Source organism: Coregonus lavaretus, assembly GCF_964263955.1.
Source record: "Coregonus lavaretus genome assembly, chromosome: 13".
In the NCBI taxonomy this organism is placed as follows: Eukaryota; Metazoa; Chordata; class Actinopteri; order Salmoniformes; family Salmonidae; genus Coregonus; species Coregonus lavaretus.
In genome coordinates, this window is record NC_140000.1 from 52,304,942 (window position 1) to 52,320,201 (window position 15,260).

Below are 15,260 nucleotides of genomic sequence, written 5' to 3' on the forward strand. Positions count from 1 at the left end.
TCACAAGACATAACATTTTCATATACAGTATAGACCCTGCCTCTCTCTTACAAAGAGATTTGACATTTGTATATAGCGGTTCCTCCTATTTCCAAACACAAACATGCCAATTACCTACCCATGTGGACACAAGACATGTTGACAAACTCTCACATGGAGACTTGACTACACACACAAGACATGTTGACATACCCCTCACATGAGAGTTGACTATCACACACAAGATATGTTGACACACCTCTCACATGGAGACATGGCATTTTTACACAGACCACTTGACCTATTTCATACATGAAGACATGACGACTAGAGTAGACCCTTCCAGTTCATACCTAAACAAACTCAACTACTATCATCTACTATCCACTATCACATCATCCACTACCTATCCACTATCAACATCATCCACTACCTATCCACTATCCACATCATCCACTACCTATCCACTATCAACATCATCCACTACCTATCCACTATCCACATCATCCACTACCTATCCACTATCCACATCATCCACTACCTATCCACTATCCACATCATCCACTACCTATCCACTATCCACATCATCCACTACCTATCCACTATCCACATCATCCACTACCTATCCTACTATCCACATCATCCACTACCTATCCACTATCCACATCATCCACTACCTATCACTAACCACATCCCTATCCACTATCCACATCATCCACTACCTATCTACTATAAACATCATCCACTACCTATCCACATCATCCACTACCTATCCACTATCCACATAATCCACTACCTATCCACTATCCACATCATCCACTACCTATCCACTATCCACATCATCCACTATCTATCCACTATCCACATCATCCACTACCTATCTACTATCCACATCATCCACTACCTATCTACTATCCACATCATCCACTACCTATCCACTATCCACATCATCCACTACCTATCTACTATCCACATCATCCACTACCTATCCACTATGCACATCATCCACTACCTATCCACTATCCACATCATCCACTACCTATCTACTATCAACATCATCCACTACCTATCCACTATCCACATCATCCACTACCTATCCACTATCAACATCATCCACTACCTATCCACTATCCACATCATCCACTACCTATCTACTATCTACATCATCCACTACCTATCCACTATCCACATCATCCACTACCTATCTAATATCCACATCATCCACTACCTATCAACTATCAACATCATCCACTACCTATCTACTATCCACATCATCCACTACCTATCCACTATCAACATCATCCACTACCTATCCACTATCCACATCATCCACTACCTATCCACATCATCGACAACCTATCCACTATCCACATCATCCACTACCTATCCACATCATCCACTACTTATCTACTATCCACATCATCCACTACCTATCTACTAACAACATCATCCACTACCTATCTACTATCAACATCATCCACTACCTATCTACTATCAACATCATCCACTACCTATCTACTATCAACATCATCCACTACCTATCCACATCATCCACTACCTATCTACTATCCACATCATCCACTACCTATCTACGGTACTATCAACATCATCCACTACCTATCCACATCATCCACTACCTATCCACTATCCACATCATCCACTACCTATCCACATCATCCACTACCTATCCACTATCAATATCATCCACTACCTATCCACTATCCACATCATCCACTACATATCCAATATCCACATCATCCACTACCTATCAACATCATCCACTACCTATCTACTATCCACATCATCCACTACCTATCCACTATCCACATCATCCACTACCTATCTACTATCAACATCATCCACTACCTATCCACATCATCCACTACCTATCCACTATCCACATCATCCACTACCTATCTACTATCAACATCATCCACTACCTATCCACTATCCACATCATCCACTACCTATCCACTATCAACATCATCCACTACCTATCCACTATCCACATCATCCACTACCTATCTACTATCTACATCATCCACTACCTATCCACTATCCACATCATCCACTACCTATCTAATATCCACATCATCCACTACCTATCCACTATCAACATCATCCACTACCTATCTACTATCCACATCATCCACTACCTATCCACTATCAACATCATCCACTACCTATCCACATCATCCACTACCTATCCACATCATCGACAACCTATCCACTATCCACATCATCCACTCCCTATCCACATCATCCACTACTTATCTACTATCCACATCATCCACTACCTATCTACTAACAACATCATCCACTACCTATCTACTTTTAACATCATCCACTACCTATCTACTATCAACATCATCCACTACCTATCTACTATCAACATCATCCACTACCTATCCACATCATCCACTACCTATCTACTATCCACATCATCCACTACCTATCTACTATCAACATCATCCACTACCTATCCACATCATCCACTACCTATCCACTATCCACATCATCCACTACCTATCCACTATCAACATCATCCACTACCTATCCACTATCCACATCATCCACTACATATCCAATATCCACATCATCCACTACCTATCCACTATCAACATCATCCACTACCTATCTACTATCCACATCATCCACTACCTATCTACTATCCACATCATCCACTACCTATCTACTATCCACATCATCCACTACCTATCCACTATCCACATCATCCACTACCTATCCACTATCAACATCATCCACTACCTATCTACTATCCACATCATCCACTACCTATCTACTATCCACATCATCCACTACCTATCCACTATCAACATCATCCACTACCTATCTACTATCCACATCATCCACTACCTATCCACTATCCACATCATCCACTACCTATCCACTATCCACATCATCCACTACCTATCCACTATCAACATCATCCACTACCTATCCACATCATCCACTACCTATCTACTATCAACATCATCCACTACCTATCCACTATCTACATCATCCACTACCTATCTACTATTTACATCATCCACTACATATCCACTATCCACATCATCCACTACCTATCCACTATCCACATCATCCACTACCTATCCACTATCTACATCATCCACTACCTATCCACTATCAACATCATCCACTACCTATCTACTATCCACATCATCCACTACCTATCCACTATCCACATCATCCACTACCTATCCACATCATCCACTACCTATCCACTATCAACATCATCCACTACCTATCCACTATCCACATCATCCACTACCTATCCACTATCAACATCATCCACTACCTATCCACTATCCACATCATCCACTACCTATCTACTATCCACATCATCCACTACCTATCCACTATCCACATCATCCACTACCTATCCACTATCCACATCATCCACTACCTATCTACTATCCACATCATCCACTACCTATCCACTATCAACATCATCCACTACCTATCTACTATCCACATCATCCACTACCTATCAACATCATCCACTACCTATCCACTATCACATCATCCACTACCTATCAACATCATCCACTACCTATCAACATCATCCACTACCTATCCACTATCCACATCATCCACTACCTATCTACTATCCACATCATCCACTACCTATCCACTATCCACATCATCCACTACCTATCCACTATCCACATCATCCACTACCTATCCACATCATCCACTACCTATCAACATCATCCACTACCTATCCACTATCCACATCATCCACTACCTATCTACTATCCACATCATCCACTACCTATCAACATCATCCACTACCTATCAACATCATCCACTACCTATCCACTATCCACATCATCCACTACCTATCTACTATCCACATCATCCACTACCTATCCACTATCCACATTATCCACTACCTATCCACTATACACATCATCCACTACCTATCCACATCATCCACTACCTATCCACTATCCACATCATCCACTACCTATCCACATCATCCACTACCTATCAACATCATCCACTACCTATCCACTATCCACATCATCCACTACCTATCTACTATCCACATCATCCACTACCTATCAACATCATCCACTACCTATCAACATCATCCACTACCTATCCACTATCCACATCATCCACTACCTATCTACTATCCACATCATCCACTACCTATCCACTATCCACATTATCCACTACCTATCCACTATACACATCATCCACTTATTACATTACTTTACAACTACCGTGAAGAAATGGCATTCTTAGCACAGTGAGACAGTGAAAGTATGACATCTATAAAATGCAACTGACAAGACTGAGGGACATTTTCAGGTTAATGGAGGCTGAGAAACCCAGCTTTGAGAAGTCTCTTATAGAGTGTCATGGTTCTGCTCGGTAAATAGCAGCAATTAATATCAAACCTGTGTGTTGTTAAACACGGGCAAAAAATTGAAACAAAAGGTAATGGGACATTTAACTTTCCTGGAGTGAGTTGTATGACAAACATGATATCAAACATTGAAACTGTCATCTAACTGTCATCTAACTGTCATCTAACTGTCATCTTCAGTATCACTACACCATGAGTCGAATTACTGCCATTATATCAAAGGGGTCTATGAAAGCGATATCTGACACACACAAACACACACACTTGTATTTGTATATTTCCTGCCTTTGTGAAAATATACACACTTTTTGGGTTTACCTAATGCTTAGGAAAACGTATCCCAGTCTCTAACTCCATAGAGTCTAGTCCTATTGTGTCTCCTCTCCTAGTAAAATAATCCAGGAGAGGAGAGGAGAGGAGAGGAGAGGAGAGGAGAGGCGGGGCGAGGCGAGGAGAGGAGAGGAGAGGAGAGGAGAGGAGAGGAGAGGAGAGGAGAGGAGAGGAGAGGAGAGGAGAGGAGAGGAGAGGTGAGGCGAGGCGAGGCGAGGCGAGGCGAGGCGAGGCGAGGCGAAGCGAGGAGAGGAGAGGAGAGGAGAGGAGAGGAGAGGAGAGAGCCACAGCCTCCCTCTCAGCAGCGACATTTCCCTTTGTGTTGCCATTCTAATGATCTGGTCTCAGATTATACGGCGGCAGAAAAGTAATATGAATAATAAATAATAAAGCTGCTGCGCTTCTCGGCGGAGGGACGAGTCACCGCGGTGGTGCGCTGGAATGGATTTATTATGGAGATAAGGTGGGCGAGGGGACTGGCTTCTCTATGAAGAGAGATCACTGGGAGGTTAATAAGGTGGAGAGAGGAAGGCTTTGTCTGTCGCCCACCGCTAATGGAAACTTATCTTCCCGTTCAGAATGTGACAGGAAAACTAAAGTTCTAAAAATAAGGATATTCTTCCCTTAGTTCACCTAACTCTGTGCAACCTCTCCTGCAACTACTAAGCTGCCAAGGTTTGCTTACTTCAGGGAGCCAAGGAACAGGTATATCTGGAGGGTGGGTGGGGGTGGGGATGTGTGTGTGTGTGGGGGGGATGTGTGTGTGTGTGTGTGTGTGTGTGTGTGTGTGTGTGTGTGTGTGTGTGTGTGTGTGTGTGTGTGTGTGTGTGTGTGTCATGAATCCCGCTTCCTGAGTCTGTTTCTGCCTGTGTTGCCTGTTTTCTGTTCTGGAGTCCGTTTCCTGAGGTTCCTGAACGCACCCTGTCTGGTTGCCAGGCGACGAACTTAGGCGGGAGATCTCTCTATTACCCGCACCTGCATCTCATCAGCTATCTGCACACCTGGTCCTGATCATCACCTCTCCACTTCATTAGCTCTGACCTGACATCCATTCCCTGCCGGATCGTTAGCCATGAACAGTATGTGGTGTCAGCGTATCAGCCTCCGTGTACTCACCTCCGTTTACTCTGTCTACAGTCATTCTCCCGGAACATTTACCCCACCCCTGCCTGGTCGTCGGTGGCTTCTGTGACACCATTGGATCTGCCTATTCACTCCCACCAACTCACCTCCGCTGCCCGCTCCGTCTCCTGGATTATTCTGCTCCCACATTTGAGTCCGTAAATAAATACTCACCTTCGTTCTACTCACCTTGTCCTGGTCTGCTTCTGGGTTCTGCTTTAGAGAATCGTGACAGAACGATCCGGCCAAGAATGAACCCAGCGGACCTGGACTCCGTTCGCCATTCCATTACCCATCAGGAGAAGATGTTGGGACAACAAAGCACGGCGCTACAGGAGATAGCGTTTTCGGTTGGGAACTTTTCTGCTAGTCTGACGAGTATCCAGGCTCAGCACAGTTTGTCGGCGGATCATCCACCACCTGCTTCACCCCTCTCACCTGCCGCTTCTGGAGCTGTTTCCTTCCGTGAGCCCAAGGTTCCGACGCCAGATAAGTACGAAGGGGATTTGGGAAGATGCCGTTCATTTCTTATGCAGTGTGGACTAGTGTTTGATCTGCAGCCCCACTCTTACGCCACAGACAAGGCTAGGATAGGTTTTGTTATTGAACTGCTGCGTGGAAGAGCTCTGGAGTGGGCTTCAGCCGTATGGGAATGACAGGACACCTGCATGGCGTCATACCAGGAGTTCACGCCAGAGATGAGGAAGCTTTTTGACCATCCAGTCCGAGGTAAGGACGCAGCTAAGCGTTTGTTCTCTCTTCGCCAAGGAGCTCGCAGTGTGGAAGACTTTGTTATTGAGTTCAGGACCTTGGCTGTGGAGAGTGGGTGGAATGAGGAGTCACTACAAGCGGTTTTTTATTAGGGGTTGTCGGAGCAACTCAAGGATGAGCTGATCTCCTATCCGGAGCCTAGTGACCTGGACAGTTTGGTAGCATTATCTATTTGGGTGGATAACAGAGTCCGAGAGAGAAGGAGGGAGAAGCATTGGGGCCCGTCCAATCAATCAGCTACTCGGTTACCGTTCGGGTCAGGAAGTGGACCAGAACGAGTCGATCATTGTTCACCACACGGGATTAGTGGAGAGGTCCTGCCTCCAGATCCTGAAACCATGCAAGTGGGGCGGCACGGGTTAACCAGGGAGGAGCGCCAACGTAGACGTGAGACCAACAGCTGCCTCTACTGTGGTAGCTCGGGACATTACATCTCCGCTTGTCCCTAGCGCCCGTTAAACTGCCCGGCTCGCTAAGTTTGGGAGGACTTTTATCGAGCCAGTTTCAACCTCTCAATAGCCCTGTCAGACCCCGTTTTCCTGCAACCCTCATGAACAAGAATCATAATTTAGCGAATAACGCTTTTATCGATTCAGGTGCCGATGGCAGCTTTATTGATGCCGACTTGGTGGAACAGCTGGGGCTTTCCAAGGAGCGATTACCGGAAGCCATTAAAGCTACCACTCTGAACGGCAGTAGTCTGGCACGTATCACTATGAGGACTGAACCGGTTAAGATGCTGTTGTCAGGGAATCATTCAGAGGTTATCTCCTTCTTCATTCTGCCTTCTCCCCATGTTCCTCTGGTTCTTGGATACCCCTGGCTGAGAGAACACAATCCCACGTTCGATTGGGTGACTGGCAAGGTAACTAGTTGGAGCATTGAATGTCATGCTAACTGCCTTAAGACTGCCTGTTCCCATTCTGTTCCCAGTCAGGTCATTGATTCTACCCCCCCAAATTTGTCCCTGGTTCCTGAAACATATCACGATTTGGGGGAAGTGTTCAGTAAGCAAAAGGCTCTGTCACTTCCTCCCCACCGACCATATGATTGTGCCATTAACCTGTTCCCTGGAGCTGCCTATCCCAAGGGACGGTTATACAGTATCTCTCGACCAATCATCACCTCTCCACTTCATAAGCTTTGACCTGACATCCATTCCCTGCTGGATCGTTAGCCATGAACAGTATGTGGTGTCAGCGTATCAGCCTCAAGTTTACTAGAGTTAGTTTTGTTGTTCTGTACTTTTTGCTTGCCGTGTACTCACCTCTGTTTACTCTGTCTACAGTCATTCTCCCGGAACATTCACCCCACCCCTGCCTGGTCGTCGGTGGCTTCTGTGACACCATTGGATCTGCCTATTCACTCCCACCAACTCACCTCCGCTGCCCGCTCCGTCTCCTGGATTATTCTGCTCCCACATTTGAGTCCGTAAATAAATACTCACCTTCGTTCTACTCACCTTGTCCTGGTCTGCTTCTGGGTTCTGCTTTAGAGAATCGTGACAGTGTGTGTGCGTGCGCGTGTGTGTGCGTGTCCGTGTGTGGCTATTACTTAACAGTATTTTATCATGGAATGATTACACTATAATAAGGTCATTGTGACTAAAAGGTCTGCTTCAACTGTGGTGTGCCTTGGCTTGGCAATGGATGAACATGCCTCTCAACTCCTACATTAGGAGGAGCAGCGGTTATATAGTACAGTACAGTTAACAGTGGGCCCCTGCAACTCAGCAGCCATTTACGATGATATAAATCAGACTTTGATTCCAGCGATGGATTCTCTTTACGTAGGGGCTGCCAAGAGTGCGGCACTCAAAACCCTTTTACTTCAGTCTTGAATTAGGCCGGATGCAGACAGACAGAAGAGAATCCTCCAATCGCTGCGAGGCAAAGTCGCCCCTGGCATATTTTGAAAGAGACAGACAAAAAAAACTTTTATATCCCTTAACAAACTTTCCCTCTCGAAAAAACATCAGAAATAAAAAGCCAGGGATGTGCACACGGGGAAAAAACATCACAAATGGATTTTGCTTTTTATTGGTCTTGCGATTGGCATCTGACGAGCTGAGGATTGGGCTATTGGCACCCTATTCCCTTTATAGTGCACTACTTTTGACCAGAGCGATTTGGGACTCACTCTTGGACACGTCTCCCCACTAAAATAGACTATTAAAACAGATCATGAAGGCATGTCTCATATGTATTCAGTCCCTCTCTTTATTCACCGACAGGGGAGGTTTCCCTTCATTAAAAAACAACTCATCCTTTGCATATGTAAATAGTGACTCCTTGCCCTTGTGACTTGTGTCTGCTTTCATAAACAGCCTGCGTGAGCGGGGCCTGTCCCAAATTCCCTCCTTCCATCCTAGGATAGAATAACTAGAATGAACTAGAATAGAATTGTGTAATTGTATTTCTATGGGTAGGGCAGATGGAGGGGGTTTGGAATGGGACTTGCTCCTGAGGAGGTCAGATGTTCACGAAAAGGAAAAGGTGCCTCATTCAGTCAATTCCTTCAGGACAACATAAACATCCAATGGTGGGGCAGTAGGGGAGGTCAGGATTTGGGACAGACGCCCAACCCCCCCTCAGAGTCCAGGGGTACACATCAACAAAAAACATGTTTTATTCAGCAAGTCACCTCCTTCAGGGGATCTGTCCCTACATGCCTCTGCAGGGGACACCAGGGGACACCAGGCATCCTGCCAGCCTTACAACCACAACAACAGACTCGTAATTACCTCAAAGCACCGGGATAAAAAAACAATGGTTGTAAAAATAAATGTATGTATTAAAGTGGGGCGTTCAATCGCTCTTATTCCCCCGGCGCACAGCACTGACTGCTGGATCTGACTGTTGATCAAATAAGTTCAGGAAATGAGAAAGCGAGAGGGGGGAGAGAGAGAGGGAGCGAGAGAGAGAGAGAGAGGGGTACAGAGAGAGGGAGGGAGAGAGAGAGAGAGAGAGAGAGGTACAGAGAGAGAGAGGTACAGAGAGAGGGAGAAAGAGAGAGGGGTAGAGAGAGTGAGGAACAGAGAGAGAGAGAGGGAGAGAGAGAGAGAGAGAGAGAGAGGTACAGAGAGAGAGAGGTAGAGAGAGAGAGAGAGAGAGGGGTACAGAGAGAGAGAGAAAAAGAGAGAGGGGGGGCTTGTTGGAAGTGTGCAGCTCTACGGGGTGGGGATAATACAGAGATTAGCATAGTTTTAATTTAGATAAGACAACAACTTGGCGCTGGTTGAGACCCCTGCACTGTTGCTTGGGCTGTACAAAGGCAGGAGCGTGGTCGCTGACATCCAAAAACACATGAGAGTGACACGCTGCTCGCCATACCAATTAATTAGTGCCAAACAGCTGGGAAATCAGCCTGGATTTGGCAACGCAAGCACCTCAGAGGAACACAAACAAAAAACGGCCACTTATTTGGCAACTGATCACACAGATTGGTCGGACTGACTCAAAACAAACAAACCTCATTGGTAGGCCCCCTCATTAAGATACAAATCTTGTCGTTTTTAAAAGGGATGGGGTAGTAGTGGGACATGACTGGGCGGTGTGTGTGTGTGTGTGTGTGTAGAGATTCATGGGGGTTTGGGCACAGCAAACACATTACCCCTTGCTGGAGGGTTTAGCTCTTTACAGTGCAGAGTGGCTCAGCTGTGTCGGAGTGGCCTCCAGATTCTGTCATTACTCTGTAGGGCCAATGTTAGAGGGTGGGAAAGAGAGCGACTCGTCACACTTTCCGTGGCAGATTTCATTTAAAAAACACACTTTCCCACTAGGAAGAACATGAAGGCTTAACTAATGTGCCGGCAATAAGGGATTACTCAACTGTATGTGGATGACATCACTGTTAGGAGATAGAGTCACTGTAAGAGAGTTTAGGAGAGTCATGGTTAGAACCCAGAACCTGAGACAAGAGAGCATCATTGGTTCATTGGTTGTCAGAGCCCAGCCAATCAGATGCTCTTGCTTCATAGACACAGTACAAGACAGTTTAGTCCACCTTCATTTCATACGCTTCATCTGACATCATCGGTGTGGCCTTCAGGCCTTGTCATAACACTGTCACAACGCCTGAGCAATGCAGGAACTACTGCAAAAGTCTGTGGGATATGACTGCGGACATAATTTCAAAGACCCAATTACACACACACACACTCCCAGACGATGCAACATTAATACAAGATTACGGCGACGTCGCCGCCACATTATGGATATGCAGCAATTCGCGGCAGCTGTCTTTATTCCGCAAACCCGATTAAAGATGCCCCCAGGCTAATGATCCTACTGCCTTTGTTATTCACATTCACTGAGGGTCAGCCACTAAGCAGCCAGACAGGCAGCCCTGGGTGTCTCTGTTTCTGTGAGTGTGTGTGTGTGTGTGTATGAGTGTCTGTGTCTGTGTATGTGTGTGTGTGTGTGTGTGTGTGTGTGTGTGTGTGTGTGTGTGTGTGTGTGTGTGTGTGTGTGTGTGTGTGTGTGTGTGTGTGTGACAGATATCCATTAATAATACCCATTCACAGCCCTCCTGTATCTCACACTCCACAGTTCAGTTTTAAATTAGACACCAGGATGCCCCTCACCATGTCACCACTCCGCAGATGGGTTCATTCCGTGATCGTATTAATGTCCATTTGTATGTGTGACAAGCCAACATATGTTAGCGAGCATTCATCGCAAATGATCAAATTGCCCTCACGGATGCTCTCGGGCCCCGGCCCCACGCTCAGCGCTCTCCCTCAAGAATTGGCAATGCACATATTTACATAATTCTGTAATGCAATAAAACAAATAAATAAAGGAGGGAGAATAGAGGGAGGGGGAAAAGCACATCGCTAACGTAACAGAGGGAAGGGGGGAAAAGCACATCGCTAACATAACAGAGGGAAGGGGGGAAAAGCACATCGCTAACATAACAGAGGGAAGGGGGGAAAAGCACATCGCTAACATAACAGAGGGAGGGGGGGGAAAAGCACATCGCTAACATAACAGAGGGAAGTGGGGAAAAGCACATCGCTAACGTAACAGAGGGAAGGGGGGAAAAGCACATCGCTAACGTAACAGAGGGAAGGGGGGAAAAGCACATCGCTAACATAACAGAGGGAAGGGGGGAAAAGCACATCGCTAACGTAACAGAGGGAAGGGGGGAAAAGCACATCGCTAACATAACAGAGGGAAGGGGGGAAAAGCACATCGCTAACATAACAGAGGGAAGGGGGGAAAAGCACATCGCTAACCTAACAGAGGGAAGGGGGGAAAAGCACATCGCTAACATAACAGAGGGAGGGGGGGGAAAAGCACATCGCTAACCTAACAGAGGGAAGGGGGGAAAAGCACATCGCTAACATAACAGAGGGTGAGGGGAAGCAGCTGCACCAATAGAAGAGTTTCCAGCTTTTTTACACCTTACATGACTTCAGCATTACTACAAGATGACACATCGCATAACTCAGAAAGCTTGACCCCTCGATGTCCCACGATGTCTCAATGATGGTGATTATCTTGCGGGTCACAATTTCAGTTCTCAAAAATGGCATCGCTTCTAACGGAATAGGCCATTAAAATGAGTGTTGAAGATCTGATTCCACAGAACAGACTTTAAAGCACATAATCCTACTGTGTAAATCCTATGGAGCACTCCTATGGCACTATAAGCTCTGTCCCAAATGGCACCCTATTCCCCATGTAGTGCACTAAATAGGGACTAGGTTGCCTTTTGGGACACAGACCTAGTGTGAATACAGTGGATGTGAGAGTTTTATTCCTGGGCCAGTTGATGAGGGCCATCAGATCAGTGCTGCATCCAACACCACCAATCCCTGCCACACTGCACTGTTGAATCCAGCCATGATCCATCTATCCAGCATCCTCCATTTGATGTCCACCCACCCCACACACACAAACACACAGACACACACACACACAGAAAACACAATCTGGTGTGACACACCACACACACTCACACACACACACCTCAGTTGGGTCAATACCACCCGGGCCCTGGACTCACAGACAATCAGATGGCTTATGAATCACCCTGCCCACCGCCTATTAAATAATGCATCTGGAAATAAGTCAACATTAAAAATGGAATGATTCACAGAGTTTGGCTCTGTAGAACAAACTGGGGTTACAGAAAACAGGGGATCGATGCACACAGTGAATCTTAATATTTCAGCGTCTGGATTTTCGACCAGGCGTGTTTTTAATTATATGGTGCTTTTCAGAATACAGCAGGTGCTTATGGGATATTTATGGTCGGAGCAGATATATGCGTACGTATATTACAAGGAGAATAAGTGACATGTCAAGAGATACGTCAGTTTCTTTGGCTGAAAGTTATGCTGCCATGAATGCAGATGGTCTGTACAAACTGTCCATTAGTCAGTGTGTGAATACTGATGCAAAGCCAGACTGCTATATGAGAGAGGGGGTTATGGTGACATCAATCATGATGGACGTGAGGGGGAATTCAGACGTATTACACTCCGGTTATTACAGGCACCTTCCTGAGCACACACGGAATGCATGCCTGCACACACTTGCACACATACACGTGGACACACACACACATTACTTTCTCACTAACTCACATACTTGCACACACACACACACGTGGACACACACACACATTACTTTCTCACTAACTCACATACTTGCACACACACACACACACACACACACACACACACACACACACACACACACACACACACACACACACGTCATACATCTGCACCAAAGCAAAGTGATTATAATCACTTATGATGTTGAGAATCAAGCACGCAAATGAAGACTGCCAACATAGATTAGGCAGTTTTCTTAACCTAAGTCACAGACTCAACCTCTTCCACGCCACGACAAAGATGAGCTGTCACCATGTCACATGGACCCACAAATGTAGACATTCTCCTAACGATGGGCAGTAGGCCCTCCTGCTGGGGACACAGTTACAGACAGACAACACTCTCAGAGACATAGGGTCTCATGGAGAAGCCCTGTGATGTTCTAGATCTTTCAGCCAAACATAACAACACACACTTTATATGCTCACAGCATGAGGAGAGATCAGAGTGGTCGGCTATATGAGGATGATGATGGTGATGATGATGATGATGGTGATGATGATAGTGATGATGATGATGATGGTTGAAGATGATTGTGATAGTGATGATGATGATGGTGGTGGTGATGATGATGATGATAGTGGTGGTGGTGATGGTGAAGATGATGACGATGTTGGTGATGATGGTGATGATGATGGTTGATGATGATGGTGGTGCTGATGATGATGATGATGATGACAATGACGATGATGGTAATGATGATGATGATGATGGTGAGGATGATGATGATGATGATGATGGTGGTGGTGGTGGTGATGACGATGTTGGTGATGATGGGTCTCCAGACCTTCACACCTCCCACGGACCAGCTCGGCCCAGGGGGAGGAAGTGTGTCTCGTTAAGGAAGGTCCTTGAGGATGAGAGGTCAATATTAGCGGAAGAGGTCCTCAAAGGTCCTGAGTATCTTGCTGCATTCCAATGTTGAAGGACACCATAACAGAATGTTGGTCTTACGTTCTGAGTTCTCAAGTATCAGTCATGTCTTGCACTCAAACTAATGGTATATGTTGACTGTTGATAAGTTGAATCTACAATGTCTTTTAGATGTTTCATTTCCATGTAATACATTTGCTGATTGAGCATCACTGGATCATATGACATATTCTGTAGGCTGCTGTAGGTCTTTGCTGGGTAGCTGGGTATCAGACGTATAGACTATACTGGAGCCACATACATTCCATAGCACCTTATACCTGGATCACAAGTATTTAATATGATAGTCAAGAGACATTGAACATTTTACACTGAAATGTAAGCCAGCTATGGGAACAACAACATTTCATTTCATTACAGCAATCTACATGTATGCTTGTATCGATTCATAAAGGAAGTCAGGTGCTTGAGTAAGTATCTGTACTGCACTATGCTACATGCTGTACTTGATCAATAATGCAAACACTTTCCATTGACTATCAGAACATCATCTGTCGTAGGGAGAGAGAGTGGCATGCCAGAACACACCCCTCCCTCCCTCTCTCCTCCTTCCCTTCTCTCCCTCTCTACCCTTTCCCTTCTCTCCCTCTCTCCCCCTTCCCTTCCCTCCCTCTCTCCTCCTTCCCTTCCCTCCCTCTCTCCTCCTTCCCTTCTCTCCCTCTCTACCCCTTCCCTTCTCTCCCTCTCTCCCCTTCCCTTTCCTCCCTCTCTCCTCCTTCCCTTCCCTCCCTCTCTCCTCCTTCCCTTCTCTCCCTCTCTACCCCTTCCCTTCTCTCCCTCTCTCCCCCTTCCCTTCCCTCCCTCTCTCCTCCTTCCCTTCTCTCCCTCTCTCCTCCTTCCCTTCTCTCCCTCTCTCCCCCTTCCCTTCTCTCCATCTCTCCTCCTTTCCTTCTCTCCCTCTCTCCCCCTTCCCTCCCTCTCTCCTCCTTCCCTTCTCTCCCTCTCTTCCCTTCCCTTCTCTCCCTCTCTCCCCCTTCCCTTCCCTCCCTCTCTCCTCCTTCCCTTCCCTCCCTCTCTCCTCCTTCCCTTCTCTCCCTCTCTCCCCCTCCCCTTCCCTCCCTCTCTCCTCCTTCCCTTCTCTCCCTCTCTCCTCCT